Source organism: Ceratotherium simum, chromosome 36, assembly GCF_057802395.1.
Source record: "Ceratotherium simum simum isolate JZ-2026a chromosome 36, ASM5780239v1, whole genome shotgun sequence".
NCBI classification, from domain to species: Eukaryota; Metazoa; Chordata; class Mammalia; order Perissodactyla; family Rhinocerotidae; genus Ceratotherium; species Ceratotherium simum.
Window position 1 is genome coordinate 8,447,293 of NC_141935.1, and position 18,383 is coordinate 8,465,675.

The 18,383-nt window shown below is 38.7% G+C and overlaps 1 long non-coding RNA gene across 1 annotated transcript in view; it reads right to left on the bottom strand.

The window, feature by feature from the left end:
• LOC147912342 (uncharacterized) overlaps nucleotides 1-17,834 on the bottom strand; it is a 44,346-nt gene extending 26,512 nt beyond the window's left edge. Inside the window, exon 1 of the long non-coding RNA XR_015550000.1 lies at nucleotides 17,633-17,834. This is a non-coding gene — a long non-coding RNA (uncharacterized LOC147912342). The remainder of the gene's footprint in view (nucleotides 1-17,632) is intronic.
• Between the last annotated feature and the right edge of the window lie 549 nt (nucleotides 17,835-18,383).

Consider the following 18,383-nt stretch of genomic DNA (forward strand, 5'->3'; position numbering starts at 1 on the left):
TTTTGTGGAATCAGATTACGTGGTATTGCTTTAATACCCAGTGTTCTTGAAAATAACTCTTTTTATATCTTTCTCCCTTTTGAAAATGTTTCTGAATCTATATATTCTGTAATTTGTTTGGAGTTCAATTGAAGATATGCCACGGAGGCAAGAGGTATTTGCATCATTTTAGAAGCTACCCTCATGGCTATTCATTTCATTTTCAAAGACCACTGTCAGAGAAAAAGCATTTGAGTTAGAATTACTTACCCTGAATTTAGATGGCTTTTTCTCTAGGAAGTGAGATTGGAATCGTTTTCCAAAGCTATGGTCTAGCAGTGAGGTGATGTGGTACAGGTTGCTATGTTAAAAGCATCTGTGTAGCCAAATAAAAAGAGGGCTCATTATCATTATTTTTCCTAAACTATACATAGCACTCTGCACTTGACTGTGGTAACAGAGAGGATTAGGCAAATGCAAAGCCATTTCAAATGTTGTGCTGAGAGACCGAATAAGTGGGAGAGTTTACTATGCCATCACATTCTCTTCCTTCAATAGCAGCAGTGTCATCATCAGAAAATGGGAACGACAAACTATTATGTGCTAGACATTATAATCATTGTTTTGCATACGTTATTTTATTTATTCTTTATGATCGGCATCGTAATAATTGTTCTATACACGTTATTTTATGTATTCTTTATCATAAGCTTTAATAAAACATATGGTAGAGATTAACATCCATATGTTAAAGATGAGAAAATTTACTTGAGAAGTTAGAAAATGTGTCGAAATCACAGCATGACGGAAGCATTCAGAGGCACGTCTTCAGAAGCAATAGAAGAAATAAAGAGAATTCAAAGAGAACTGTTTCTCTTTTAAATCTTTGTATTTAAAAAAATGATGATGCACAAATACAGGCTTGGGCAGATGCGCAGAATCTAGCGGCTTAGCAAAATAAGTATGAAGTGTGAGTTTACCTACCTTACACATTTGTTCTGGGGATTAAATGATATAACAGATTATATATTAACTTGAAACACTGTACAAAGGTGCCTTTAACATAGCAGGCACTCTTTATGTATGTGCTAAAATAAAAGGAATTAAATAACTATGTGCTCAAAAACAATTAGCTAATACTTGTCAAAATTATTATTGTCAAAATAATCCCTAATAATTGTCAAAATTTGTAAATAGCTCTCAAAGGAGACATCAGTGCAATGAACATCAATCTGATGTATGGTGAGATAATCAATTATATCTGCCTAATGGTATTACCATTACCCGGGCTTTATTGCCCCATCTTGTGCAGAAGTGTATCATGAAATTTCTCAATGAAAAATACTTGGCAGATATTTTCTCAGAAACCCATCACAGCTACCATAACTTTTTCTCATTTTCAAAAATAACTCTATTTTGACACAGCGACTGAATAACATAGTAGAAACTAGAAATCATAATGTACAATGCTGGCCCAAAGCTATATTCAGAAGTGCAGAATATGGAAAAAGTGCATAATTAAGGGAAAACCTATTTCCAGCGACTATTCTTTTCCAAAATCAAGCTTCAACCTTCTTTGTATTATCATTACATTTAAATAAAGTGTCTTTCCGTATATGTTTTTCAAAGGTTTACTTTTTTCCCATTGAGAATGTGCATCTCTATGCAGTCATGCTGTAATGCATTGAAACTCAGTAAAAGTACATCAGTAAAAGTACATTTTAGAATGGCTTAGCGAGATTATAGGCAATTGAACTTTACAAGCTTCATTTTATTTTAATGCAAATTACTCTTCATTTTAAAATGCATATTTTTCACCTTATTAAACATATGATTCATTTGAAAAAAGATTGTGTTCATTCCAAGTAAAGCCAGGTATACAATGAAATGCAATTTCCGCTTTCTAATAAAAACATAAATACATTTTTGCATGGACGTTTCTGGATCTAACATAATAAACTATAACAGGTGGAGCTGAGGGAGCCACTCTAGGACAGGATTTTCTTCCCTGACTTTTTGCATGGCTGGCTGTTTCTCAACCCTTAGGTCTTGGCTAAACAACCATCCTATCAGATTAGGCATCCTCATTACACTCAACCACATAATCACATTTATTGAGAGCATTTATGTAATCTGTAATTATACCATCTTCTGCCACTAGAATGCAGGCTCTCAGGAGGGAGGGAATTTCTAGAGGGAAGGGAATTTCACCATTGAATTCTTAGAGACAAGGACCTTGCCTGGCCATGAGTAGACATGTGAGAATGAACAAATCGTGAGATAGAAATTGCCTTTTATTATTTTCAATGAAATACTATCAAAAATACTAAACATTATGCAAACATTATTTTCTTTTGTTTTCCATAATAACTCCAGTCTCAAAAGAATGCTTTTAATACATTTTCACGTTCTTATTTGTTAGCCATTAGACATTAATATGCAAACACATCTATTTCCCAAATAACAGAATCTATTTGTAAATTTTACACATTCATTTTATGGGATAAATTTTAGGTTTTTTTTAAATAGTTTTAAAATTGATTTTAAAACCTTAGGTTAAATTGACCTATCATAAAAATGATTGTTTTTCTTAGAGTTTCTCTAAACTCTCTACAAGTTTTGTTTAATTGAACATTTTCCTTTTTTTAGTGAATTCCAAAAGAAGAATATATTTTTTTCCATTTTTAAGCAAATGTAAATATCGTATCAATATACTTAGTTTTCCAGAAAACTAAAAAAATCTGGAGATGACATATATAGTAAGAAGGATGGTTAGGTCCATACAAGCAGAAATCATACCTGCCTTTTAGGAATAATAACATGTAGGGCACATCTTAATGAATTAGATGGTTGAAATCTTTTCTTGAATATTATATTCATCACAAAAAAATCTCTTTATATCATTTGACACATACAGAAACTCTGTGGTATCATTCATTGTCATCCATGTATTTAAGACTATGAACTCCCAGAGGGCAGGATCCATAAACTGCCCTCCCTCCTGTACTCCCCTCATCATATAGCACAATAGTGGGTACAAAGTGGACATTCAGTAAATGATTTCAAGTGCATGGATATGGCCTTAGGTTAAAAAATGCTTTAAATTGCATTTTTCATTAACATTATTTAGAAAAAATATAATAAACAATGTATTTATAATAATAAACAATGCCAATCTTTGGAGACCATGTTGCCAGCAACAAGTTAAATCTCTTGGCAAGATTATTATAATAATAAGCCACAGATTAAATTTTTATATAAGCTAGTTTGTTATAATCTGTTTCAAGGCTCTTAGTTTGCATTGTTAAACCTAGCCAGCCATTTGATCAAAAAGATTTGTTGGTGATAGAAGGTTGTTATTAATATATAGTTTGTTATTAATCTATTTCCTTTACTAGAAAAACAAAAAAACCATAGCAATTTTGTGTCAGTACGTTTATCTTCCTATATGAGCTGTAAAACATAAATACAATAGCAAGCTGTCACCAACTCAATTCTAAAAACATTTATCAAGTGTCTATTCTGTGCAAAGCAATGTACCAGATGCAAGAAAGATCCAAAAGTCAGTGTGACCAATTCCTTCGCTTACTTGATCTTACAGTCTGGCTGGTGTGACAGACGTGTAGACCATGAGCTATAACAGATGGAAGGGCTACATATAAAAGGGCTATGCTGTAGAAACACAGAAAATGGAGCAACCAATTTTAAAACAGTCTATCTGACATAACTACACATAAGGGATCTTCTTGGACAGACTGTCAATAAAGAGAGAAAGTAGGGAAGGAATTCCAAATTGAAAAAAAAAAAATGACCAAGGACACATAGGTATGCATTTTGATAGGAAACTTTATAGAGCAGCAATAACTTTATGTGGCCATATTATGAGCTGAAGGCCAAACAGAAAACCTGAAGATGTAATTTGTGTTAGGATCATGGAGGGCTCTGAAGACCACACCATGGAATCTGAAGTTTGAGTTCTTAGTAGCAGATGTAAATTTATGATCACAAACCTCAATTCTAATCTACTTTGTAAGTCTACTCTTTTCCATTCTCCATACCAACCATATCAAGCCTTATGTTAACTACACTGAAATCTACCTGCTTCTTAGGTGTAGCTGATGAATCTACTTCACACAAAAAATGTAGAAATCATCAGAATGGAACTTCCTACCAACATACCTACTCCCATCAGCACTCATCTTTTCCTTATTTCCCATCCATACAATAGAAGCCATAGTGCATTGGATAGTGTCCTCCCAAAATTCATGTACCTCTGACCCTCCTGGAACCTAACAAGATGGTGTGATTTCTACTTTCCAACAAAAACATAAATACATATCCTTATTTGGAAATAGGGTTTTTGCAGATATGATTAGTTAAGGATCTTGAGAAGAACTCATCCTGGATTGGGGTGGGTCCTAAATCCAATGACTGGTGTCCTTATAAAAAGAAAAGAGGATACAGAGAGACACATGGAGGACAGACATAGAGAAGAAGGTGATGTGAAGATGGAGGCAGAGATTGGAGTGATTCATCCACAAGCCAAGGGACACCAAAGATTGCCAGGACCGACCAGAAGGTAGGAGACAGGCACGGGATGGTCTCTCCCTCAGACCCTCTAGAAGAAACCAACTTGGTTGACACCTGGATTTCAGACTTCTGGCCTCCTGAACTGTAAAAGAATAAATTTATGTTGTTTTAAGCCCCTCAGCTTATGGCAATTTGTTACGGAATATATATATATATGTATATATATTCCACATTTTATATATATATATTACCCACATTAGATGGAGGGATCATACTAATAGGGTTAAACAGGCAAACAGGTTGGCAAAGTTAGTATCTTACCTATCAGGTAGAACATCATATAAGCTGGTGACAGAAACTCTTCATCAGATTTTTGTTTAATTTGATTTTGTTTTCACTCAGTTGTGCCAAATGAGAAATGAACACCAAAGGACCTCACTTTCCAAGTAAAATATTTCCAGATATAGCACTAGCGTTTAGAGAAAATTTCAGTCTCATAAAATATGATCTTTTCTTATGTTTAAAACACCTTTTTAAAAAACTGTTTGATGCACTTTATATGACTTCTTTGGTATTTTCCAATTCTGTCATAAATTTAACACTCATTTAATCTTGAAATTGCCCTTGATTAATCATAGCCTACATTAACATTTTCTCTCTGACTACCACACGCTTGATGTTGGTATATGTGTGGGTGGGCAGGAAATAGTGAAGGGCCCTCCAAGAACACTGAAATAAAGGCAGTAATTTTATCATACGAAATTAAATCAAAATATCAACAAAAATCCAACCAAAACAGTTTTTTCACAGTAGACAAATAAAACCAATGTCCGTCAGAACAAAATCACTTAACTGTAACTATTTAGTAACAATAATAATGTTAGTAATAATAATACTTGTATTTGAGTTCTTAATGTGTGGCAGGCATTATTCAAAGCTCTTTTAGACATAGTCACTCACTAAATAATTACAACAGTACTGAGAGATGGGTACTATTATTACGCTTTTTATAGATGTGGCAACAGCAGTAAAGAGGTTAAGCAACTTGGCCAAGAAATCTCAGTAGCAAGTGTTAGAACGTGAATTAGAATGTACATAGCCTGTATTCTTTACCTGTAAAGAAAGTTAAAGGCAATTGTCCATTCCAGGAAGCCAGGAAAAAGAATAGCTGAATGAGAAGCACAGGCCGTTCCAGGAAACGCAAACCAAGGGAATGTCTGAGAATTCAAGAAGACCCACTACATCCAGGTGGCAGTTTATACCCTAAAGCAGAGAAGGATGCATCTGATTCTGGCTTCGTATCATTAAATATTAAATTCCTAGAGTTATCTCAGGTTGTTCTGATCCCATGCTCATCAAACAATAGCCTGATTTTAATTTGGCTTCCAATATAACATGCATACAAGGAGAGGTGTTGGCCAGAGGAACTGAATATACATTCCATTAGCGGGTTTATTTCTCATTGTAAATGAATAAATTGGCATGCTGGTTTCATACAGTCAGCCTCATGCAAACTTCATTAGAGCGTGCAAGCTTTCCCAAGTCTGATAAACACTGGCAGAATGGTAAAATCACGTTTGCGCTATGCAGAGCTGAGGTTTAGATTGGAGTCGATGCCAAGGGTCATGTCTGAGCGGTCGGTCCCTGTTTTTGATAGCTCAGGACTTCCATTGGCAATGCCCATCATCTTGATGTGTGCTATGCCCTCCTTTCCACAGCATTCTAGACTGTATCATATAATCTAAATCACAGAATTAAAAGATTAAAAAGTTCAAGGTTGGAAGAGATTTTTAGAGATATCCTAGCTGCTATCTGGTGCTTGAGTGTCCTCTAAAATATCGCTTACAGACAGTTGCTTAATCAATGCTTAAAAACCTCTGGAGGATTTTCACCATTTCCCAAGGATACCCTTCTCGTTCGATGCAAAATGATAGATTTGAGCCAGGTCTGCTTCCTTGAAACCTGCACACATAGTCAGGGGCAGCGTAAACAAGGCCCATTCTTCTTCCACGTGCTGAATCTGCAGTATCAGAATAAAATTTGCATACCCGCTTGAGTCTGCCCTTCTCAAAGCCAAGAATCTCTAACCTGTTCACATATTCTTCAATGACACAACTTTTTTTTTTTTTTTGGTGAGGAAGACTGCCGCTGAGCTAACATCCGTGCCAGTCTTCCTCTATTTTGTATGTGGGTCGCTGCCACAGCATGGCTTGACAAGCGGTGTGTAGATCTGCACCCAGGATCTGAACCTATGAACCCTGTGCCACTGAAGCAGAGCATGCGACCTTAACCACTATGCCACTGGGCCGGCCCCCCAAATTTTTATCTTGTTATTATCCAAGTCACTTTCTTTTAAACCTGTTTCAGTTTAACCAATCACCTCTTAGAGTATATCACCTGTGAGCTTAGCAAAAATAGTTCTGCTGTGAAGTGACTCACACAAAGAACATTTTCTAGATAATTCTGCTTCTACTAATGGGTTAAAATTGCATCAGCATTATGGAGGGCACATAATTGAGATGAACTGAAATGTTTACGTCTCTTTCTCATGTGCTGTTTCTAAACCCCATATTTCTCATCAACTTCCTTTATTTGTTTACATTTTAATAGTTAAGCAGGTAGACCCTGACAAAAACACCTAGCTATTTGGGTTTGAAGGAACCGATAACACACTTTTCTCCTCAAGAGTTTAGAACCAATTGAGAGAAACATGTAGAACGAGCAGTTAGAGATCAACATATCAGCTTTATCACCAATAAAAGCTGAAGGGGAGGATGTGGCTCATTCGTGTATCAGCAATGGGCTTCCACACTGAACCAGAATCAGAATTCTCAACAATAGGAACAAACTCCGGCCTCCCCACTTATCACATAGAGAAGCAAACCCAACTGTGTGCTTCCTACAGGAAGCTCTCACACAAAATTAAGAGATGTAGAAGGGGTTGAACTACGCAAACCTAGTTGTCCCCTGCCCCCCAACATTTCCAATTAGTGTGAGGTTAAGAAAAGCCAAGGGATTTCAAGAAAAACCTTGCCTCAGAAAAATCAGGATGAGAACATCACCAGTACTCCTCCAGCTTATTATCTGAACACATAAGGTTAAACCGTAACTCAAGCAGGGACATGGCTGTGGTGGAGTTAGGGGGAAAGTAAGAAGTCTTGGAGAGCCTTTGTCTTCGGCAGTTCGGGCTGCTATAATTAAATATCATAGACGGGGTGGCTTATACAACAAACATTTATTTCTCACAGTTCTGGAGGCTGGGAAGTCCAAGATCAAGACGCCAGCAGATTTGGTGTCTGGTGAGAGCCCTCTTCCTGGTTTGCAGACAGCCACCTTCTTGCTGTATCCTCACATGGTAGAGAGAAAGGTCATCTCTCTCGTGTCTCTTCTTATAAGGGCACTAATCCCATTCATGAGGGCTCCACCCTCAGGACCTAATTACTTCCCAAAGTCCCCACCTCCAAATACCATCACATTGGAGATTAGGGCTTCGCCATATGGATTTCAAGAAGACACAAGCATTCAGTCCATAGCAGCCATCATTCTACTCCCTCCCAGGACTACAGGATAGCCTGGGCAAAGATAAATGGAAGGCAGGACTCAGCTAGGTTCTTCTTCCTCTCCGTGTAGTCTCGGGTCCTCTCCACACAGTCTCTCCAGCAGGATAGTTGAACTTACATGGCTGCTCTAGGTTCCAAAAGGAAGAAAGCAGAAACTTCCAGTCCTCTCAAAGGCTAGGCCTGGAACTGACATAGTATCACTTCCACCATAGATTACTGGTAACACAGTCCCGGCTCAGCCTAGTTCAAGGAGAAGGCATATAGACCCCATATTTTAAGGACAGGAGTACCAGAGAATGTGCAGTTATCTTTAATCTGCCATAGTCTACCCTTTGGCCACAGACTGCATTCCCCCTACTTGCAAAACACATCCATCCCCTCCTAAGAGCCCCAACATCAGGTTCAGGCTTGAGGTACTAGATCTCATCATCTACATCAGGACCAGGTGTAGATGAGGCTTCTGCCTGATCTTGAGAGTTTGGTTCCTCCCAAATCAAAGATGTGTGAACTAAGCAACAAGTTACCTGCTGTCCATACATGGAACAGGCATTGGTGATCCATGAATAGGATAAACGAAATAAAGTCTAAATGAAGTCCAAAATTTAAGCTCCTCAATATTTTCTTTCTGCTCACTCTTAGTGGGGCTCTCGATGCCAGGCAGAATCGGGAGATTTTAGCAGCTGCATCCGGGCTGCCTCTCCCTGGAGTGGGTGTGGTTCCTTTAGGGCCTCAGTAATTGACTAGTTCAGCGCCATGCTCACTCCTTAAAGATCACAGCACTGGCCCAGCACACCAAAAGTTTAGAAAACATGCCATCTCTGGTTCTATAGCAGTTATCTCCGAAAAACTGTGTTCCCAGAACAAGAACTTAGTCTCACTGAAGACCATACCAGAGACCCCCTAGTACCAAGGAAAGGAAAAGATCATTTTTGGTTTTGGCCTCTCCTGCTTGCCAATCCATTTTTGAGAATTATCCAGAATTTAAATTTAATTATCATAGCTGAGAAAGAAAAGAAGAACCCCCAGTGTCCATAACTGAACCTGTCACTACCTCCTCTTCTCTGCTCCCATACTCCCACAAAAAAGGAGCAAATTTATTCATAAAACTTCTCAATATTTTGAACTGTTCAATATTTTTGCACGTTCAGCATCTTTTTTCCCCACTGCTCATCTTACAGACTAAGGTTTTTGGGTTTGTTTGTTTTGGGTTCTTTTTTTTTTGCCTCATATCAAAAAAAAAAAGTGTACTTTCTGGAATTATGTGGTCTCTGATCAAATATTTCAGGCCCAGATGAAAGAATAAGGGAAGATACAGATGACTGCAGTTTAAACTTACTTATCTGAAGATGCAGCAGTCCTGGAAAGTAGCCAAAGCTGGAAGCAGCTGTGACAGTTGACCTTTGGAGCTAATGTGCAGTGCCCCCACTTAACAAGGCTGGTTTCCCTCCTGCAGCCTCCATTGGCTGCTGCAAATCCCAAGACCTTAGTAGGAGGGGTAATTGCCTACTTATCTGCCCCCTGACCCTCCCTCACATGCACTCTCTCACCCAGGGAGGGCTTTTAGGTTTATTCCAGGTCACTCCTGTAGTAGAACTTGTCTTTCCACAGTTTGTAAATTATTCAGTTAGAGCTGAACCCTCTTGCAGAACTTTCAAGTTTCTTACATGTGGGTGGCACCCTACATTAGGGTCCAGCAGTGAGAGCGAGTCTCCTCTTTAAAACATTCCTCTAGTTATTTTACTAAGAATTTTAAACTGAGGGCAATGTATCATTTGGACTCAGATTGCTAATTTAAATAGGAAATCTAAACCTCTATTTTGAAAACTCACAAATTATCTTTAATAATTCTATATTTCTCCCAGTCTTTATGGAAAGGTTACACACATAATTGATTCAATAAAAATGTTGGTCCATCACTAATCTGGAACTCCTTTCATTTACCACTATGCCACCAAAATAACTGATAGAGTGCACCAATTTCATGCATTTTCTCTGTGTGCTTGGTGATAAAACCAGCTCCTGTGAGAAGAAACGAACCGACATAAAGCACCAATGAGTCCTCTTCCTCTCCTCAACTATTTTGGGCTTTATTATCCTCTTATCAACAATACTCCTGGCCTTCACAATCTGACAGTCTCCACAACAGAGAGAAGTGAGCAGGATAAGAGGTTAGTAGTTATGCCTTCTCCTTGTCCAGTGTTCATATTATGTGAGTTATCTCAAGCCAAAGGCCTTGTTCATCCTTATTCTTCCCCTTGCTTAATAGAAATCTTTAAAAATTTGTTTTATTGTTTTTAGCATTTTTGTAAGCCTCTTCCCATTTGGGGATTTAGTCCTTATCTTAATGACATCATTCTTAGAATATATATCAGAGCACAATGCCATCCATATGCTCCCTCTCTAATCAAATTTTGCTCATATCATTGTATGTCAGCTTTCCTCAAAGACACTGCTTATTCAGTTAAATCAATTTCATCAAATGCCTCTTCCTTTTCTTTCTTATCTAATTAGCTTGTGATTTATTTATAAAAATTTCTAACAGTATCAAAATCTGCCTTCTTTTTATTGAAATATATTTGGTATATAGCAAATTATGTAAATTTAAGGTATATAACATGGTCATTTAGTATGTTTACATATTGTAATTATATCACCATTGTAGCAAAAGTTAGCATCTCTATCTCATCACATAATTATCATTTCTTTTTTGTGGTTGGAGTAATTAAGATCTAAATCTAATAATCATCTCTCAAGTTTGACGATCATAATACAATATTGTTGTCTATAGTCACTATACTATGCATTAGGCCTCTAGGACTTATTTACTACTCGCTGCAAGTTTGTACCCTTAAACAACATCTCTCCTACGTCCCCACCCCCCAACCCCTGGTAACCACCATTTTACTCTCTGTTTTTACAAATTTAGCTTTTTTAATTTTCACATATAAGTGATATCATATAGTATTTGTCTTTCTCTATCTGACTTATCTCAGCATAATGTTCTCAAGGTCCATCCATGTTGTCGAAAATAGAAGGATTTCTTCTTCCTCAAGGCTGAATAATATTCTTTTTATACATACAACACACAGGTTAGAATGGCGATCATCAAGACAACAAGAGATAAGTGTGGGCAAGAGTGTGGAGAAAAGAGAATCCTTGTGCACTGTTGGTGGGAATGTAAATTGGTGCAGCCACCATGGAAAACAGTATGGAAGTTCCTCAAAAAATGAAAAATAGAACTACCACATGATCCATCAATTCCACTTCTGGCTATATACCCAAGGGAAATGAAAACAGGATATTAAAGAGATATCTGCACTCCCATGTTCATTGTAGCATTATTCACAACAGCAGAGATGCGAACACCATCTAGGTGCCCATCAACAGATGAATGGATAAAATCTGTCTTCCTAAACTCTGCAGCCACAGCTTAGCCCATGCTCCTCCCTCTGGCTATCGGAAATTTTCAAATAATATGTCACTTTTGCCTTTCCACTCATTCTCTTATTATTCATCATACTCAAGTCCAAGATGCTTTCTGAGAGAGGAATATTTTTGTTTACATACTGCCTTATCTTCAAGAATAATGTAATTTACATCTGAATGAAACCTCTCAGAGCAAGACCTACACGTGAGTAAACTGGGTTTCAGAGAAGTGAAGTCGGGGCCTGTCCTTTATAACTTAACAGGTCAGCGCAGAGCCGTCAATTGAATGTCATCTCCTCTTCTCGATTGTAAGCTTCTTCAGAACAGAAGCTATCAGATCTTCTTTTATTTCACCAAGTCCACAATAAATTATCAGGCCTAGAGTAGGCATCTAATTCTTGTAAATACCTTCACATAACATTTCCTTAACAAGAAAATCTAACCTATAGTTCCATGTTATATATTTCTGTATATTTAACTGTTAATGCCTCTTATTGAATTCTACTTTGTTAGAGAATGTTAGAGCTACCTAATTTTGTAACTTTGAGTTACTTGATAAGGAGATAAGTAGAATTACATCTTTATCAAATATCATATGAGAAAGTATTTTCTCAGAGTCTTCTCAAAATGAGAAAAACGATGCTCTAGAATTTTATTTACCTCATTTTGTCTCTTTTTATAAAACCAGAAAAGACTTAGGAGATGAAAGCAAAGAGTTGGGAAGGGAAGGGAGCTCCATCCACTGTTTTTCTTTCATGACATGATTTGTTCTCCTTTTAAATTTCCTAAGATATCATCTCACTATATTTTTAGAGCAAAACCTATCCCTTACAACCTCCAGAATCTGAGCATCTACTCAGAGAACTAAATTGTAGCTATCAACTTTTTCATCCATCCCCAGTCTTTGTATCAGTTACATTGACATTCTAAAAACTGGTGACATCACTCAATTTCCTTATCTACCTACATATTTTGGCTGCTGTTCTGTCTTACGTTGTAACAACAGCCTCTTAGATCCTAAAATGACTCTAGAATTCATATTTACATGCATGTTCCAACTTCATCATGCCTGTCCATATTTTTACTTGCTTTCCACCGTGTCCTATGGAGGCGACTATCCAGGTTTCTTGTTCTGGGACCCACTAGACGACATCTGCCTTGTTGACACCTATACATTTCACCGGGCTAATTTAAGGCTCCAAGCTCTATGTAATATAATGGCAACACCATTATTTTTGCCAAGACCAGTAAGAAGGGTTCTTGCTAGAAATTTTTCAGAAATCATTTCTTCCTGTATACCTAGCATTATTAAGACACCCCCGTTTCATTTCTACTCTTGTCAATACTACCCCAATACAAGAACATAAAATCATTTTTAAAAAAAATTGACGTACATTTGAAAACCACAGGAAAGAATTAAGCCACATTTTAAATGGGTAAAAAAAAAGTGAAACTTCTCATTTAAGATTTTAGAGGGCCGGCATCGTGGCTTAGAGGTTAAGCGTGCACGCTCCGCTACTGGCGGCCCGGGTTCAGATCCCGGGCGCACACCGATGCACCACTTTTCCAGCCATGCTGAGGCCGCGTCCCACATACAGCAACTAGAAGGATGTGCAACTATGACATACAGCTATCTACTGGGGCTTTGGGGAAAAAAAAAAAAAAGGAGTAGGATTGGCAAAAGATGTTAGCTCAGAGCTGGTCTTCCTCAGCAAAAAAGAGGAGGATTAGCATGGATGTTAGCTCAGGGCTGATCTTCCTCACACACAAAAAAAAAGATTTTAGAGATCATTAGGTCTTGGCATCAGTCTCAATTATTAATCTATTTTATATGATTGGATTATATCATAATCATAAAATATCAGCTCATTGAAATCATATGAGTTAGCTTGATGTAGTGGTATAATACAGACATGTCTACGTCAAGTTCAACTCATAACAATGTCACATTCTCCACTTTGTTCAAAATTAAAATAACACAAACATAGGAACTCAGGAACTAATGAAACATCTACTAACACTTAGTAGGCAACTTTTCCATCACAATCTCATTTTTTCCCAAAGTCTGTGAATATGAAGGTTAGAGGTAAACCTCAGTAAGGGGACACAGGACAGGCAGTCTAATGAAGCCTATTAAACTGAAGTGGCAGGCTTCTCAAAAATGGGAAAGTTAAGCATGGTCACAAGAATCTATTCTGCAGAAAGGAAGGGAAATCTACTGGATTTGGGAAATATTTTGCTCCCTGATTAAAACAGAAAAGAGAGCTCTTTAGTCAATCTGCCCCCAGATCTGCAGGCCTCTGAACCTGACAATGGGAAGTAGGAGGTTTAGGGCTGCAGGAGCAAACCCGCAGCCACGAAGCTACAAGTCTAAGAAGAAAAGGCCAATATTTTGATGATGGCTGTGCAAAGGATGTCACGGAGCTGTTGAATTGACACTGGAACCACCTACATCCAGACTTCTGTGGAATAATTAAATGCTATTTCTTTAATCCTTTAAGCCACTGTTTACTCTGGTATATTATTACCTGCAGCCCCACTTGCTTAACTGATAAAGATAGGAAATGATAATGTCTAGCTGTCAGTCAAAACCACACGTTGTGGCACTGTGATGGAAATGATAATAAAACAGAGTTTTAAAAATAAAAACTTTAAAAATAAATAAATAAATAATAAAAAGGTCAAGAAATAATTAGCACACCTGAGCTGCGTTACAACCTTACAAGTAAAAAGCCTAAAATTAAAGACCCCATCACACATATACTTTGTTGTTTACACGTAGTTGTGTGTGCATGTGAAGGAAGGTAATGACTTTTACAATATATCAAAAGATATTTGAATAAAAGGCTGAATAAGAGATGGTCTGAGTTAGCTATTTAGGCAATGAGTTTTTTATTTACTTCATCATTGTCAACAACGTACATTCAGAGTGACTTCTTTCACTAAAATTCCAAAAATATAAACGAAGACCTATAGGCCATGACTCTTGTAGCCTAAAGCTTCATAAACCAATTCAGCCTATGGAAGAAACCAGAGAACTAATAAAACCTACAATGAATACATACTTCTAAGTTCTATTCAGAAAATCCTGTGGATACTCTAGGTGCAGGAAAATGTAGTCCTACCAGTTTCAGCTTTCAAGATAAATGATAAAAATACTGAGAGTACGTACTCATATTTGAAAAAAGAGAGATGAATGAATGCCTAAATCAGAGAATAGAGCTGTGACTATAAATCCCTTTGCTTTGTCAGCTTGAGTAGGATAATGTAAGATATGATTCATGTTATTTTTGATATTGCTATTTGTGTTCAGTGAACTCACAGTCTGATTCCATGAAAATTGCAATAAGATGTCAATTTACATTGTCCTCAATAGTGTAGATTTTATCTTTTTCTACGGTTACAGCCCTCGAAATATTACTACATTTGATATTATTATATAGATATAATAAACTTGCAATGGAATTTGTTGGCAAAAATCAAATTTAAAGTTGTGGCTATAATCCATTAATCAGTTTTAATTAAGAAATGTTTAGAGAAAAGAAAACAGACAGCAAATTCAGTCAAATACACATAAGAGCAAGAGAGCATTGAAAAGTTTGATATCACTAGGTTTGCAGACAAACATGGAAGCAATATCTGGGAGCTATCTATACTAAAAAATTATTTGAAGTTTATTTGAAACTCAACATTTAACTGGGTTTCCTGGGTGTTTTTTGTTTGTTTTTTTGCTGAGGAAGAGTCTCCCTGAGCTAACATCCGTTGCCAATTTTCCTCTTTTTGCTTGAGGAAGATTGGCCCTGAGCTAACATCTGTGCCAGTCTTCCTCTATTTTGTATGTGGTCGCCACCCCAGCATGGCTGCTGACAAGTGGTGTAGGTCCACAGCCTGGAACCGAACCTAGGCTGCTGAATTGGAGCACACCAAACTTAACCACTAGGCCACAGGGCCAGCCCCGGTATCCTGTTATTTTTGCTTTATTTTCTTTGTTTTGCTAAATATGACAATCTTAAATAAGAATAAATTTTAGTAAAATGCTCATTTTTCCTCCATTTCTTTGGCTTCATTGTTACTACTTTATGGAAGTAGATAGGTTACAATAGTCAAATCATCAAACATTTGCTTTCTGCCCTTAGGTACCAAGAATTAGAAATATATAGATGCATAAGACATAGTTCCTAACCACAAAGAGCTCCCTCCTTATCAGGGGGTGGTAATCACAGGATTCTTCCCTGCCGTAGCAGGTGTCTCACTGAAGACAAATTTCTGAGAGTAACCACAGTGCCGGAAGGACCCACAGCACCTGCTATTATAAACTCGTGTGGATTCTCATTTGCAATTATTGCCTGCTCCTGTTACCCTGCAGTCCCCAACTTCCCCCACCAACCAAGGATTTGAGGACCCTGTGTGGATATGTGCTTTGTCATCTGTTTATCTATAGACCCAAGATAGTGTTTCCTGTCCTTCTGGTTGCTCAAACCTTAACTTTATCTTTAATTAATAAACAAGTTCTGGGGCCGACCCCATGGCTTAGCAGTTAAGTGCTCGGGTTCGGATCCCAGGCACGCACCGACGCACCGCTTCTCCGGCCATGCTGAGGTGGCGTCTCACATACAGCAACTAGAAGGATGTGCAACCATGACATACAACTGTCTACTGGGGCTTTGGGGAGAAAAAGGGAAAAAAAAAGGGGAGGATTGGCAATAGATGTTAGCTCGGGTCCAGTCTTCCTCAGCAAAAAGAGGAGGATTGGCATGGATGTTAGCTCAGGGCTGATCTTCCTCACAAAAAAATAAATAAATAAATAAATAAAATAAACAAGTTCTCTTTAAAGAAATTTCATTTGTTGCCCTCATTTTTTCTCCATATTCCCCTTTTAAGATCTGCCACACCACCAACCACCTGGACTCCTCCCATCACCAACCACCTGGACTCCTCCCATCACCAGACGTTTCACAACTGCCAACTCTCTCTCCGTTTTTTGCATTTTCACAGGAGAAAAATGTCAAGAGAGTTCTCAAAAAAATATGAATCCAGAAAAATCAAGATCACGTGATATAGAGAGGGGAAAAAAAGACTCAAAAAGAAATTGATAAAGTTAAACATTCAGCTCTTCAGGCTCCAAAGCAGATGCTCATTGAAAAATAAATTCTAGAATGCAAAGTTGGGAGAAGAGAGATACAGAGTAGAAAATTATCCAAAAAACAGGACCACATGTTATTTACATTTTTTGGCACTTAACGTAATCACCTTTTTAGCTTTTCTTACATATATTTTAAAGTCCTATCTGCCCAAGTTTCTCCATTATAAACAGCAACTATTCCATTACAAACATGACAGGATATTTTGTGGCCTTTTCTCTCATTGTGACAATATTCATTGTGTTATAAAGCCAGAGTAAGTTCATGCATCTACAGGTAGCACATAATTTTTTCAGAGATAAATATTTTAGTATTAATTTGAAATAACACAATTTAATACAAATCTCTTTAAACAAAATATGTGAATATCTACTCTCGGTTTCCTGATTTATTAAAAAAGAAAACCCTGTAAAACACCTTATATCTCAGTTGATTAATTGAAATAACATACATTAAAAGTGCTTTATAAATTTAAAAGCTCTACATAGAGGCGGAGTCAAGATGGCAGCGTAGGCAGACTCTGAACTCACCTCCTCCCGCGGACACAGCCAATTTACAACTACTCGTGGAAAAATTACCCCTGAGACAGAACTGAAAACTGGATGAGAGGAACTCCTGCAACAACGGACAATCCTAACTGAGGTGGAAGAGGCAGAGACTCCCTTCTGGAGAGAAAAACGCCGCCTTCACAAGCCGCCAGCTTCACGGCCGCCAGGAGCAGCTCACAGGTGCGCAGCCTCCCTGGAGGCGCGGGGCCCTGAGCCGGGGAGCGCCCCCGCTGTGGGCATTTTGTGGACCCAGCACAATCGACACCAGCGGCATAATATCTGACTGTGCCTGCTACTAAAGCATTGGGGAGCACCCCCAGAAAACCCGGTTCACAAAGAAACTAAAACTGGCTCTTAAAGGGCCCGCGCACAAACTCACCCGTTCCAGAAAGCATCCTAAAATCACCAGAAAGAAAGGTGCACAGTGCTTTGGTGACAAGAGACTCACCTAATAGGCCCTGGGTGCATCTCGGTGAGGGGTGAGACCTCTCCAGGGACTGGGACATTGGCGGTGGCCATTGTTGTGGCCTGGTGTGGGCGTGCTGACACAGACGCCATTGGAGTTCTCCCTGAGGCCTGCTAGCCCAGGGTCTGCTCCACCCACTAGAGCACCGATTTAATCCAGCTCAGCCAGGGCAGGCAGCCCACCCTAGAGATTGGCCCCACCCAACAACAAGCCCTCAGGCAACGTGTGGGCCTGCATAGATTGGTGACTGGATTCTCTGCAGCCTGGCAACTGAGCCGACTTGAGTGGGCAGGGTGTGCACAAGGAGCGGGTGGAGAGTGTGGGGTGGTGGCGGAGTGTGTGGGGCTCCTGCCGTGGAGAGACTGGGTCCGCTTGGGGAGGTCGGGGCGCTCACACAGGGCAGGACTGTGTTGGCAGTGGTGTGGACCTGTGGGCAACAGGGCTTGTCAGCTGCAGAAGACTTGTGCTTCTCAAAGACCCACATAGGAGGTTTGCCCCACCTTCCAAAGCCTGAAACAATTGGGTGCTCCTGTGCCTGAGGCCAGCCCCACCCAGCTGCAATCCTCAGAGAGCTGACAAGAGACCTAATAGGCTAGAGGCTTACAGCAATTGTAAGGCCCTGAGCCTAACAACCTTCCACGCTGGGGGCCTACTCAGTTAAAAGATATACTGCAACACAAATGTGGTATTAGAACTTACAGCCAACCATGCTGGGGCTCCCCACACCTGATAA